At 47.3% G+C, this 13,455-nt stretch overlaps 1 pseudogene; it reads right to left on the reverse strand.

Annotated features, from left to right (window-relative positions):
* Positions 1–5,664: 5,664 nt before the first annotated feature.
* On the reverse strand, positions 5,665–5,746 carry LOC115893094 (annotated as a pseudogene).
* Positions 5,747–13,455: the final 7,709 nt, after the last annotated feature.

Raw genomic sequence — 13,455 nt, forward strand, 5'->3', positions numbered from 1 at the left:
GTGCCAGCACCTCCCTGTCCAGAGCTGACCAGGAGAATGGTGCTGGCCTGGGAGCTGCTCCTCATGGCCCTGCTGGCCCTGTGCTGGGAGCTTAGCCTGGTAGGGGCAGAAGGTGAGTTCCATGGCTCCCACCCCTTCCCTGTCCCCCTCCTCACTGCTGCACCCTGGAGGAAGCCCGCACCATACCTCCGGGACCTTACCCACCCAACTCCCTCCTGCTCCCCTTGCTTCATCTCTCCCCCTGCCTTCCCTGGGCCTCCTTCACTTCCCTTTTCCTGCACACTCCTGCTCATCCTGTCCTGGAAATTCCATCTGAGCATGTCTGGCTTCCCAGCCCATATTTCTCAGCATAGCACTCCAGGCCCCCAGGCTCCAGGGTGGCTGCTCTGGCCATTTCCCTTCCCCTCTTTCCCCAGCAGACACTCGCTGCACCTCAGTGGTTCCCACCTCCGGACCTTTGCTCCTGCAGCGTCCTGGCCTGGGTTTCATCTCAGGGCTGGATTTGTGCCTCATCCCAGGATGCTTGAGGGTCTGGGGGGCAGGGTCTGCCGCTGCTGCGTGTCTCCATCCTGCAGGGATTGCACGGTGCTTCTGTCAAGAGAGGAGGGTCCATAGGCAGGAAACTTAGCCCGGCAGACCCCTTCCCAAACCAGGGCACCTCTGCCCCAGATCAGTTGGGGGTGGTGGTGATAAGGGACCCTGCAGGGGAAAGAGGTGACCCCCTCCTGCCTCTCTTGTCAGAAACCGTCCTGCTGTGGAACCTGTGCTCTACAGCGACTACACCAGTCACATCACTTGCAGGTGGACGGACACCCAGGTTGCCCAGGGGCTCATCAATGTGACCCTCATTTGCCGGGTGAATGAGTGAATGACGCTGGGTGCAGGGAACATGGGCAGGGGCTATGGTGTCCCCTGTGCCTGGTGTGGGATGGTGGTGTAGAGAGGGACATGTCAGGTCAGCCTCGGGGTGGGAGTGGACAGAGGACAGAGAAGGAGGGAGGCCCTCCCGGGAGTTCCTGCCCCGCCAGGCACCTGCCAGTCCAGGCACTGCCGTCTAACCTGGGGTTTCTGGGGAGCACCTTCTACACTGGTGTCGTTGATGATGGTGGTGGTAACAATGGTGACAATCTTCTTATTTTGTCACAGTTTAACACAGTTGCCCCACATGATCTATCTTAGTTCCTCCTCACTGTGAAGTGGGCAGGGCCAGGCCACGATGCCCAGTTCACAGATGGGGAAACTGAGGCCCTGGAGGTGAGGCGCCAGCCCTGGCCACAGACACAGGCCATGTGGACGTGTCTGGCAGGGGGTTCCATGCTCTCCCAGGCTCCCCCTCTGCGTACGGGCTGCCACCTCTCCCACCCGAGCTCTCCTGGGCACGAACCACACGGGAAGGAGACCAGCATCACTCTACAGTGTTGGCTAGGGTCTGAATCAGCCTTAAATGAAATAATTAAGCCACTGGATCCAGAGAGGCAGGTGACAACTGATTGGTGATTCCCCCACCTAGAGGGGGAGGAGGGCTCGGCTCTGCCACCCCCCACCCCTCCACCACCTTAAGTTCTCCTGGGGGCCTCCATTACACTTTCTCCATTCTCCTCAAAGACCATCCTGCCACTCCCTCTGACCTGCTTCCTGCTGCTCTGATACAACAGGGGACTAGGGAGAAGCTTCTTACCCAACCCACACTTACACTCCCTACTCCCCCTGCCTACGACCGGGGCCTGGGCCTGGGCCTGGTTCTGGGCTGGGGCTCCTGTCTAAGGCTTGAGACCTGATGCTGTATGGTCCTGTTGCTCAGGGGAAGTGTGAGTTCAAGGTCACCTTTGGGAGATGGTGTCATGGCCTGAGGTGGTCTCTGCAGAGTGGACACAGGAGAGAGGAGGACATCATGGCCTCAGGAACATCACGGCCCCCAAGTCTCCACTCTGCCCTGTGCCACCCACCATGCTCTCTCTCAGGATCTTTCTCAATCGCCTTGCAAACCTGCCCCGACCCCCTCTCAGATGCCCACCAGAGTGCAGCGCCTGGACATCTCCTGAGCTCACAACCCTGTGGCCTCCCTTTCTCTGCTTCCCTCGACAGCAGCCCCCCCATAAAGAGTTGTCCACACTTATTGTGTCCGGGGTCTTTCCAGCCATTTCTTCCTGAGCCCACTTCCCCACCAGTGGCCCCCATCAGGCCACCCAAACTGCTCTGGTCCAAGTCAGCAAACATCCCAGGAACAGGATCTTATGGTTGGGCCTCCACCTTCTTCCTACTTGACCAGGGGCAGCCCCTGACGAGGAGGACCACCGCGGCCTCTCTGCAGTTCCTCCTGCACCTGGCTCTGCCCACAGCTCACTCAGCACCCCCAGGGCCCTGCCCACCCTCCTGTTTCTCCTTGTCTGCTGCCTCTTGGTTCTCTCAGCTGCCAAGGCTGAGATGCCCAGGCCCAGTTCACGGGCCTCCTCTCTGCTGTATTCACTCTGCAGAGACCCCCTCAGGCCATGAGAGCGTCTCCCAAAGGCGACCTTGAGCTTGCCCTAAGCTCCAGGCCTTCAGGTGCACTGGCCTCTCCACCTGTCACTTAGACAACAGGCGTCTCTGACTCCAAACATCCTCAACCAAAGTCCCGCTCTCCCATCTCAAAAAAAAAAAAAAAAAAAGATAATAATAAATTAAAAAAATAGCCGGGCGCGGTGGCTCATGCCTATAATCCCAGCACTTTGGGAGGCTGAGGCTGGCGGATCACCTGAGGTCAGGAGTTCGAAACCAGCCTGACAAACATGGTGAAACCCTGCCTCTACTTAAAATACAAAATTAGCCGGGCATGGTGGCACATGCCTGTAATCCCAGCTACTCGGGAGGCTGAGGGAGGAGAATCGTTTGAACCCAGGAGGTGGAGGTTGCAGTGAGCCAAGATCATGCCATTGCACTCCAGCCTGAGTGTGAGGAGTGAAACTCAGTCTCAAACAAACAAACAAACAAACAAAGTCCCACTCTCACTGAAGCAGCTCTGTTTCCTCTGTCTTCCCCATCTCCCTTCACTAAATGAGAGCTCCTAGTGGCTCAAGCTAAACAACAGGGAGGATTTTGTTTTGTTTTTAAGTCTCTTTTTGCCACCATTCCTTTCCAACTGCAGCATCCGATCCACCAGCAAATGCCGCCAACCTTATCTCAAGCAGAACGTGAATCTCATCCACTCCAGCCCCACCACCCTGGTGCACACCACTTCCTGCCACCTGGATATTCCAGAAGCCTCCTAACAGGGCTCCCTGCTTCCAACGTTGCCACATTCCCACCTCAGTCTATTCACAACTGAGGACCCTCAGGAATCCTTTCAAAGCATTCATCAAAGTCTGCAATACCTTTGCTCATAACTGTTTCCCAGTCACTCACAGTGAGATCCAATCCCGATCCAAGACCCAAAGGCTTCTTCATTGAGTGGTGAGCACTCAACGAACCTTTGAAGAGTGAGTGATCCTCATGCACAGTGGGCTAAGCTCTCTCCCTCTCCCAGCAGGGACCCTCTGGAGCCCGTGTCCTGCTAGCTCAGTGATGACATGCTCTGGTCAGTCTGCCCCGTCCTTGCTGTGTGCCCAGGAGATGTGTCATTACTTAGCACAGTTTTGTCATCAGTGATATTGACTACTTCTCATTCCAGCCAGACAGGGCTCTGGGCGCCCAGCTCACCGTCACTCTGACCTAGCATGGTGAGGAACTGGGGGCCCTGACTGGGGCAGGTCTCGTGTGAACGGCCCTCCATGTGGTTTCTATTTCTAGAAGGAAACAATGTTACAACAAATATTTATGTACCTATGGTTTTGGGTATGGGTCTGAATATTTCTAGAAGCATAACAATAAAGTCAAAAGGTGTACGTTTTTCATTTTGCTAGATATTGTCCAAGAAACAACTTCCCACTAAAATGATGTAAGAGTGCCTGGTCAAGAGAATGAGAATATGGTTTAGGAATATTTAAGTCAAAACAAAGAGTGGGAGAAAATGTTGCAAAAGACGTATCTTTCGGATAAAGGACTATTATCCAAATTATTCAAAGAACTCTTAAAACTCAATGATCAGGGCCAGGCGCAGTGGCTCATGCCTGTAATCCCAGCACTTTGGGAGGCTTAGGTGGGATGATCACCTGAATCGAGACCCCATCTCTACAAAATTAAAAAAAACAAAAACAAAAACGAGAAAATGAATAATCCAATTAAGGACCAGAGTAGACACTTCATCAAAGAAGACATACAGATGTGAAAAGACCGTATGAAAAGGTGCTCAGCATCATGCGTCATTAGGGAATTGCAAATTAAAACAACAACAAGATACTGCTACACACCGGTTAGAATGGCCAAAATCCAGAACAGGGACAGTACCAAATGCTGGCCAGGATGTGGAGCAGCAGGAACTCTCATTTATTGCTGGTGGGAATGCCAAATGGTGCAGCCACCTTGGAAGACACTTTTGCAGTTTCTTATAAAACTAAACACACTTTAACCATATGATCAGCAGTTGTACTCCTTGGTATTTACTCGTATGAGTGGAAAACATGTTCACACAAAAGCCTGCACATAGATGCTTATAGCAACATTAACTGACAAAACTTGGAAGCAAAAAAAGATGTACTTCAGTAGGAGAATGGATAAATAAATTGTGATACACCCAGACAATGGAATATTATGTAGCACTGAAAAGAAATGAGCTAGCAAGCTGTGAAAGGACACAGAGGAAACTTAGCTGCATATTGCTAAGCAAAAACAGTGACTCTGAATAGGCTACATACTGTGTGATTTCAACTATATGACATTCTGGAAAAGGCAAAACAATAGAGAGAGAAAAAGCATCAGTGGTTGCCAGAGGTTAGAGCGAGGGAGGGATGAAAAGTGGAGCACAGGGAGTTTTTAGGGCAGTGAAACCATTCTGTGCCATGTTATAATGCTGGATACCTGTCAAGATGTATTTACATAAACTATAGAGCTTGAGTGATAATTATGTATCAATATAGGTTTATCAATTGTAACAAATATACCACTGTTGCCATGGATTGAATGTTTATATCCTTCCAAATCAGTGCATTGAAATCCTTTTTGCTTTTTTCTTAACTTCTTTTTCTCTAAGTTCATGTCAGATGGGTAATATGCCCACACGGTAACTGACAGAGCAGAAGGATCGCCGTCTTGGACAAGCACTGCCGTTCTCAAGTTCCCCTTGATCAAAACTTGCCTAAATTCAAAGGGCATCAACCTAGTGACTAAGGTCAGCATGACCACAAACCACAAATGACATCTCCAACCAGAAACATTCCAACCTTAAGATAAATCCCTCCCTGAACAGAGACATGCCAGCCCGGAGATAACTTCCCCTCCGGCAGAGAGACGTCAGCCTCCCCTCCAGCCAGAGACATTCCAACCCCGACACAAAACCATTCCAAGCCTGTGATAAAGCTCTCTCACTCTAAAACCAATAAATACTCTTGCTGTTTATAAGCCACCCGTCTGTTATTTTGGTTATAGCAGCCCAATGGGCTAAGACGATTGTAGTGCAGGCTGTTGATAGTTGTAAGACAGAATAATCCGACCGAAATTGGCCGGAAGCCCCTTTCAGGTTTATTCTCCAAAATAAACCTGTTTTTGACTGTTAAGCCCCTTTTCTGGTTTCTTTCCTCTTTCTTTAACTCTTACAGTAACAAGGTTCAAAGGTGGCACATCTCACACATGCATAGGAACATCCAATCATCACGTCCATGAATTACAAAATGGTCTATGTTGAAATCCTACCCCACAAGGTGATGGATTAGGAGATGGGCCTTTTGGAGGTGATTAGTTCATGAGGGCAAAGGCCTCAGGAAGGAGATCAGTGTTTTTACAAAAGATACCAGAGAGACTCCCTTGCGCCTTTGGCCATACGAGGTTACAGTGAGAAGTCTTCCTCAGGAAGCAGGCCCTAACCAGACACCAAATCTGCCAGCATGTTGATCTTGAACTTCCCAGCCTCCAGAACTGTGAGAAATAAATGCTGTTGTTTATAAGCCACTGGTCTATGTTATTTTGGTTATAGCCGCCCAATGGGCTAAGACGATTGTAGTGCGGGCTGTTAATAGTTGGGGAGGCTGTGCATATGTGGGGCAGGGAATATATGGGCATTCTGAACTGCCCACTCAATTTTGCTGTGAAGCTAAAACTGTTCTAAAAAGTAAAGTCTATTTAAAAAAAAAATAGACTAGTATTTTATAGTACAAGAGTACCTGTACCCCCACACACTTCCCATTCTGGGTATTATCAGTCATTTTACCAGTAATATTTACCAATATGGTGAGTAAAAGAACTACATCTCATTTTAATTTGAATATACAGCCACACCTCGTCTTATTGCACTTTGCTTTATTGTGCTTTGCAGATATCGTGTTTTTCCAAATTGAAGGTTTGTGGCAGCCATGTTTTGGTAAGTCTACCGTCACCATTTTTCCAACAGCATGTCTTTGTTATAGGACCGATGGGTTCATATGCCCATCGTGCGGTAACAGACCCATTACATAGTGACAGCAGGGTTTGCAGAAGAGGAAGTTTAATGATTGCAGAGTGCTGATCGAGAAGATGGGAGGAGACCCTCCCATTTATCTCACCAAAGAGCTTTGGGCTGGGGCTTTTAAGGGGATTACAGAGGGTGAGAGACTCCCTCCGTAATTGGAAAATTGGGGTTGCTGATTGGTTGGAGGAAGGGAGAATGAAATCATCACAATATGGAAACTGCATTCTTTGGTGATTCAGCCCATTGTGGGGTCCTTTAGACCGGCTGGGTCAGTAGTTTCATCAGTATATCGGACCTGAAGGACTGTCTCACAGGGAAAACTTAACATTTTATAATGTTCACGTTGTTATCTACGGAGCAGTTAAGGGGAACTGTGATCTCGTAACAGGGTCTATGTGATTTTAGTACAGTAGGCACCAAATAGCCATGAGCACGCAGGCTGGAGAGCAGGCCAACCTCATGATGGAGGCCAAATGTGCTGCCAGCGTGGGTGATTTTTGTTTCTCCCCCTTCCTTCTTCCCTGATTAATTTCATAAAGTTTATAGGGGCAGTTTAATCTCTGTTACCTTTTGGTAATTCTTGCAATATTTCAAACTTTTTCATTATTATTGCTTCTGTTATGGTGGTCTGAGATGAGTGATGTTATTACTGCAATTGTTTTGGGATGCCATGATCTGTCATAGAAGACAGTAAACTGAATAAATGTTCTGTGTGTTCTGACTGCTCCACCAACTGGCCGTTCTCTTATCTCTCGCCCTACAGTGAGAAGGCTTCATCTATGAGGAAGTAGGCCCTAACTAGATACCAAATCTAGCCTCCCTATTCCCAGAGACCCAACAATAGGTAAATTAGGCCAATTAATAACCCTGCAATGGCCTCTAAGCTTTCAAGTAAAAAGAAAAGTTGCACACATCTCCTACTTTAAATCAAAAGCTATAAATGATTAGGCTTCATTGAAAGTCTAGATAGACTGAAAACTAGGCCTCTTGGGAAAATAGTTAGCCAAGTTATGAATGCAAAAGAAAAGTTCTTGCAGGAAATTAAAAGTACTACTTCAGTGAACTCATGAATGAGAAAGGAAAACAGCCTTATTGCTGATATGGAGAAAGTTTTATTGGTTTGGATAGAAGACCAAGCCAGCCACAACATTCCCTTAAGCCAAAGCTTCATCCAGAGCAAGGCCTTAATGCTCCTTAGTTCTCCGAAGGCTGAGAGAGGTGAGGAAGCTGCAGAAGAAAAGTTGGAAGCTAGCAGAGATTCGTTCATGAGGTTTAAGGAAAGAAACCATCTCTTTAACATAAAAGAACAAAGTGAAGCAGCAAGTGCTGATGGAGAAGATACACAAAGTCATCCAGGAGATCCAGCCAGGATGATTAATGAAGGTGGCTGCACTAAACACAGATATTCAATGTAGACAAAATAGCCTTTTATTGGAAGAAGATGCTTTTTATTGGAAGCTTCAATGCTTCAAAGGACAGGCAGAATCTCTTGTTAAGGGCTAATGCCACTGATAACTTTCAGTTGAAACCAATGCTTATTCACAGTTCCAAAGAACCCTAAGGCCCTTAACAATTGATACAGTTGCCCAGGTGCTGTGGCTCACGCCTGTCATCCCAGCACTTTGGGAGGTTGAGGCGGGTGGATCATGAGGTCAGGAGATCGAGCCCATCCTGGCTAACACGGTGAAACCCCCTCTCTATTAAAAATACAAAAAATTAGCCGGGCGTGGTGGTGGGCATCTGTAGTCCCAGCTACTTGGGAGGCTGAGGCAGGAGAATGGCATGAATCCGGGAGGCGGAGCTTGCAGTGAGCCGAGATCACACCATTGGGTGACAGAGTGAGACTCCATCTCAAAAAAAAAAAAAAAAAAAAAAAAAGAATTGATACAGTTTGGCTCTGTGTCCCCACCCAAGTCTCATCTTGAATTGTACTCCCATAATTCCCACGTATTGTGGGAGGGACCCAGTGGGAGATAGTTGAATCATGGGACAGTTTCCCCCATACTGTTCTCATGGTAGTGAATAAGTCTCACGAGATCTGATGGTTTTATCAGGGGTTTCTGCTTTTGCATCTTCCTCATTCTCTCTTTGCCTGCTGCCATCCCTGTAAGATGTGACTTGCTCCTCCTTGCCCTCTGCCATGATTGTGAGGCGTCCCCAGCCACATGGAACTGCAAGTCCAATTAAACTTCTTTCTTTTGTAAATCGCCCAGTCTTGGGTATGTCTTTATTAGCAGCATGAAAACAGACTAATACAAGAATGATGCTAAATCTATTCTGCCTGTGCTTTGGAAATGGAACAGTAAAGCCCGGATGTCAGCACATCTGTTTACAGCATGGTTTAGGAATATTTTAAGTTCATTGTTGAGATATGATTCTCAGAAAAAATATTTCTTTGAATATATTACTGCTTTTTGCCAATGTACCTGGTCACCCAAGAGCTCTGATGAAGATGCACAAGGAGATTAATGTTGTTTTCATGTCTGCAAACATAATATTTATTATACAGCCCTTGGATTAAGGAGAAATTCCTACTTTCAAGACTTGTTATTTAAAAAACACATTTCTTAAGGCTATAGCTGTCATAGACAGTGATTCTTCTGATGGATCTGGGCCAAGTAAATTGAAAATCTTCTAGAAAAGAATTCACCACTCTAGATGTTATTCAGAACATTTGCAATTCATGGAAACAGGGTTTGGAAGATGTCGATTCCAACTCTTATGGATGACTTTGAGGAATTCAAGACTTCAGGGGAGGAAGGAACTGCAGGTATAGTGGAAATACAAAGAAAAGTAGAATTAGAAGTACAGCCTGAAGATGTGGCTGAATTGCTACAATCTCATGATAAAACTTGAACGGGTGAGGAGGTGCTTCTTATGGATGAGCAAAGAAAGTGGTTTATTGAGATGGAATCTACTCCTGGTGAAGATGCTGTGAACATGTTGAAATAGCAACGAAGGATGAAGAATATCAAATAAACTTAGCTGATAAAGCAGCAGCAGGGTTTGATAAGATTAACGACAATTTGGAAAGAAATGCTATCAAGTAACATTGCATGCTACCAATAAATACTTCATGAAAAGATGAGTCCATCGATGCAGCAAACACCATTGGTGGCCACTACAAAATTGCCACAGCCTTCAACACAACCCCAACCTTCAACAACCACCACTCTACTCAGTCGGCAGCTATCAACATCATGGCAAGAGCCCCCAGCAGCAAAAAGATGACAACTTGCTGAAGGCTCACATGACTGTTAGCATTTATTTTTAGCAGCAAAACATTTTAAATTGCAGTACGTACATTGTTTTTTAGATATAATGCTCTCACACACTCAATATACTGCAGTATCCAGCAATTAGTCACATTTTTTCCCTGTCTACAGCCCTTAGCCGAATAGTTGAGTCATCTCAATGGGGATGTCAAATCAAACTAAATATGGCCTGAGAAGGACTTGGTACTTCCATATTTGAGTCCTTGTGGATGAACTGCAACCTAACTTAGTAGGTAGACAGGACTGAAAACCCAACTTAGGAGTATGTGCCTGTAACAATCACTGAGTCTTGGCCAATCCCAGCAGTTATACTTCAACCGCTCATACACTGCTGAGTGTTCAAACTGTGTTCAAATAAGGCAACTGCCAATCTGTAACCAATCCAGCTGTTTCTGTACCTCAGTTCTGATTTCTGTATGTCATTTTACTTTTTTTGTCTATGAATTTGTTCTGCCCACAAGGCACCCCTGGAGTCTTTCTGAATCTGCTGTGATTCTGGGGACTGCCCAATTCACAAATTGTTTATTGCTCAATTAAACTCCTTCAAATTTAATTCAGCTGAAGTTTTTAACAGGGAGATAGAGGACAGGGAATGACAAATTTCCAGAACCAGCCAGCAAGAAACACTTTTAACACACACACACACACACACACACACACACACACACACACACACCACACTAGCAGATGCACTGGGTCCGAGCTGGGCATTGAAGCCTGAAGTGAGCCTGGCGGTAGCCGGGCTCAGGGAGCTCTCAGTCTAGTTGGAACACAAAGCTGTGAGTCAGGAATTACAAGACGGGTAATAAAGGCAGGGGGACAAAGTTGAGTGGTGGGACAGACAGGCTGAGACATGCTCTGTTTGTGATAGAAGTAGGAGGTGGACAAATGCCTAGGCAGATAGGGGCAGGTCCTCGGTGAAACCCCACCTCCAAGCCAAAGACAGCTTAAAACCTGAAAGCCAAGCTACAAGTTAAAGCCTCCGACTGGACTGGTTTGATAACTTGTCTTCCTTATTTGGCATGCTTACCTCTGATTGGTCTCCACCATTCACCTATTTTACATATACCTCCCTACCCTTTCCTGATTGGTTTTCCTACACCGTTGTGCCCACCTTTGAGTGGTGTTGTCCCTTTAACCTTTTTTGCATACTCACAAACCAATCAGCACACACTCCTCATTTTGAATCCATAAAGGGCCCCAGACCCAGCCACATGGCAAAACCTCCCCCTACACCCCACCTCCCACTCCCGAGTTCCCTTTCCATGGAAAGCCGTTTTTATCACTCAATAAAATTCTTCTCAGCCCTCCTCACCCTCCAATGTCCAGTATATCTTCATTCTTCTTGGGCGAGGTACAAGAGCTTAGGAACCACGGAACATGGGTACAAGTTATAATACAGGCAAGCTGGGGTGCAACAGCGAGGCCGAGTGAGACCTGGGCAAGGCAAGGCATCCCTGGCTGGGGGCCCTGGCTTGCAAAGTGACCAAGAGGAAAAGTCCTACATCGTTTGGGCAGACATGGGGATTTCCAAGGAAGCTGGAGGGGCTGTGTTCTAAGAGGAACCCACACTTGAGTTAGGACTTGTTGGGTGACTCAGGGTCCCTGGTGTGGAGTCCTGATAAATGAGCAATAATGAGGAAGAAACCCCAGGTTGGGGAGGGGCCCAAGTTGGGAGAAAAATGAGTAACTGTTCTGAGAGACAGCTAATCACAAGCAACTGAGCACAACGACGTCGTTCTGCTTGTTCTGCATGTAGCCCTCTTCAACGTGACCCTATGAAACTTTCCTCCAGCGCCTGCCTCTTTGCAGACAGCCCCTTCTCTGCTCATTGTAATTGCAACCTTGCAATGTATTTTCATATCTTGTCTAATAAATCTGCCTTTCTTTACCTACAACTGGCTTGGTAAATTCCTTTACCTCCTGTGCCATCAGACCCAGAGAGTTGCTACCTGCGTCACTGGGCAGATGAAGTTACCCCTGCTCAGGACACCCAGCATGACCCATGGCCCAAATCACTGCATTTCAATGCTTTGGGGACACTGTCCCTGGAGCTGGGCTGCCCAACTTTTATTGATTGAGCACCCTGGGTGCAGGTCGCCTTGTTGGAGTTCGGAAAGGATTGTTTTCAAAAGAAGGAAAGGCTCCCTCTAGGAGCAAATGACTGTCTTGGTGCAAGGGTTCTATGTGATCAATTAAACATGTGAAATGCTTGTGAGGCCCAAGCTACTGATGGTCTCCAGCCCTACTCCTTCCTTATGTAGTAGGTTCTCAGGGCTCCCCACCAAGAAGGGCTCTGGGCCTAGCTGTTTCCACCCAACACGGGCTGTTCCAACAGGCAATTCATGCCCCCAAGTTCCCCATGGGGGGACAAATGTCAACTCTGGATGGCCAATGGCTTCCCCGGCCCACTTCTGCTTCCTGTCCTCCCTCTCATCCCCCTAGTAAGTTTTTCGTCCTCCTCCATCTCAGGGACAGCCTCCTACAGGCCTTGCTCACCTCAGTGATCACCTACTACATGCATGGCTCTGGGCTGGGTTCTCAGGGGAAGACAGATGAGGGAGCTGCAGTCCTCCAGGAAAGGTCTCTCAGGACTCCAATGGGTGAGAACCGCACCTTCATTGTTCAGCTCCCAGATAAACAGACATTTTTCAGGGTCACCTCTGATTCAATCTCCCCCGCCACCAAATCAATTTATTTGGTTTATGGATTTTTCTGTTTTGCCAACCAACATGGATCATCTTACAACCACGTATGGATCTTTAGGTGACAGACTTACCTTTTGAGGGCAGGCTCTGAGTCACAGGACTACAGTTCAAATCCTGGCTCTGCCCCTTACCTGCTGGCAGACCTGGGGCAAGTTGTGTGACATCTCTGTGCCTTAGTTTCCTCAGTGACGAAAATGATAAAGGTAGTATCTTCCACTTCCATAGTATCTAAATGAATTGATCTTATAGGTCACTCAAACGGGGCCTGCCAGGAATAAGCTCTCGATCACTCTCAGTTATTTTTATGGGGAATTCGGTCTCTAGTTTTTCACTCTCATGGCTAGAGATCAAATACAGGATGTTCAGTTATGTTGGAATTTCAGATAATAATGAACGATTTTTTAAAAGTGTGTTCTTTATCCTCCTTTCCCTCTCTGTCTTTCCTCTTCCCTCTGCCCTCCTGGATTTTCCCAGAAGCGCCCTGCATCTCCCTCCATTGCGTGGTGTTCCACACGCCATCATGTACCCACTGCAGTGCCCCAAAGACCAAAGGCCCTTCTGTTTAGCAGAATTCATTTCCTTATGTTATAGGAATTATTTAAAAATTATTTGAGGCAGATAGAGAGGAAAAGGGGTCCTTGGGAAGTTTTCATTTCTGTCTTAAAAGCAGCTCAAAAAAAACGTTTCTTGTCTAGCAGGAAAGCCCCGGCTCTTAGAGTCAGGCTGGCAACCTTTGGTATGCAAATGCGGACCATTAGAAACCGGGTCCACCCAAACATGGGAATTCCCACCAATCTTTTCCTTGCCCCTAGGTTTGCCTGGCAATATGGCCGCCCCCACATAGCCCCACCTGTGTAGAGCGTCATGGCACCCTGTATTTGCATATTAAAATGCTAGGGTGAAAGGGCCAGGTTTTTCAGGGGTTACAAGAATGACATGCCTGGTCAAACCAATCCCC

This window comes from Rhinopithecus roxellana, chromosome 13, assembly GCF_007565055.1.
Source record: "Rhinopithecus roxellana isolate Shanxi Qingling chromosome 13, ASM756505v1, whole genome shotgun sequence".
Classification (NCBI taxonomy): domain Eukaryota; kingdom Metazoa; phylum Chordata; class Mammalia; order Primates; family Cercopithecidae; genus Rhinopithecus; species Rhinopithecus roxellana.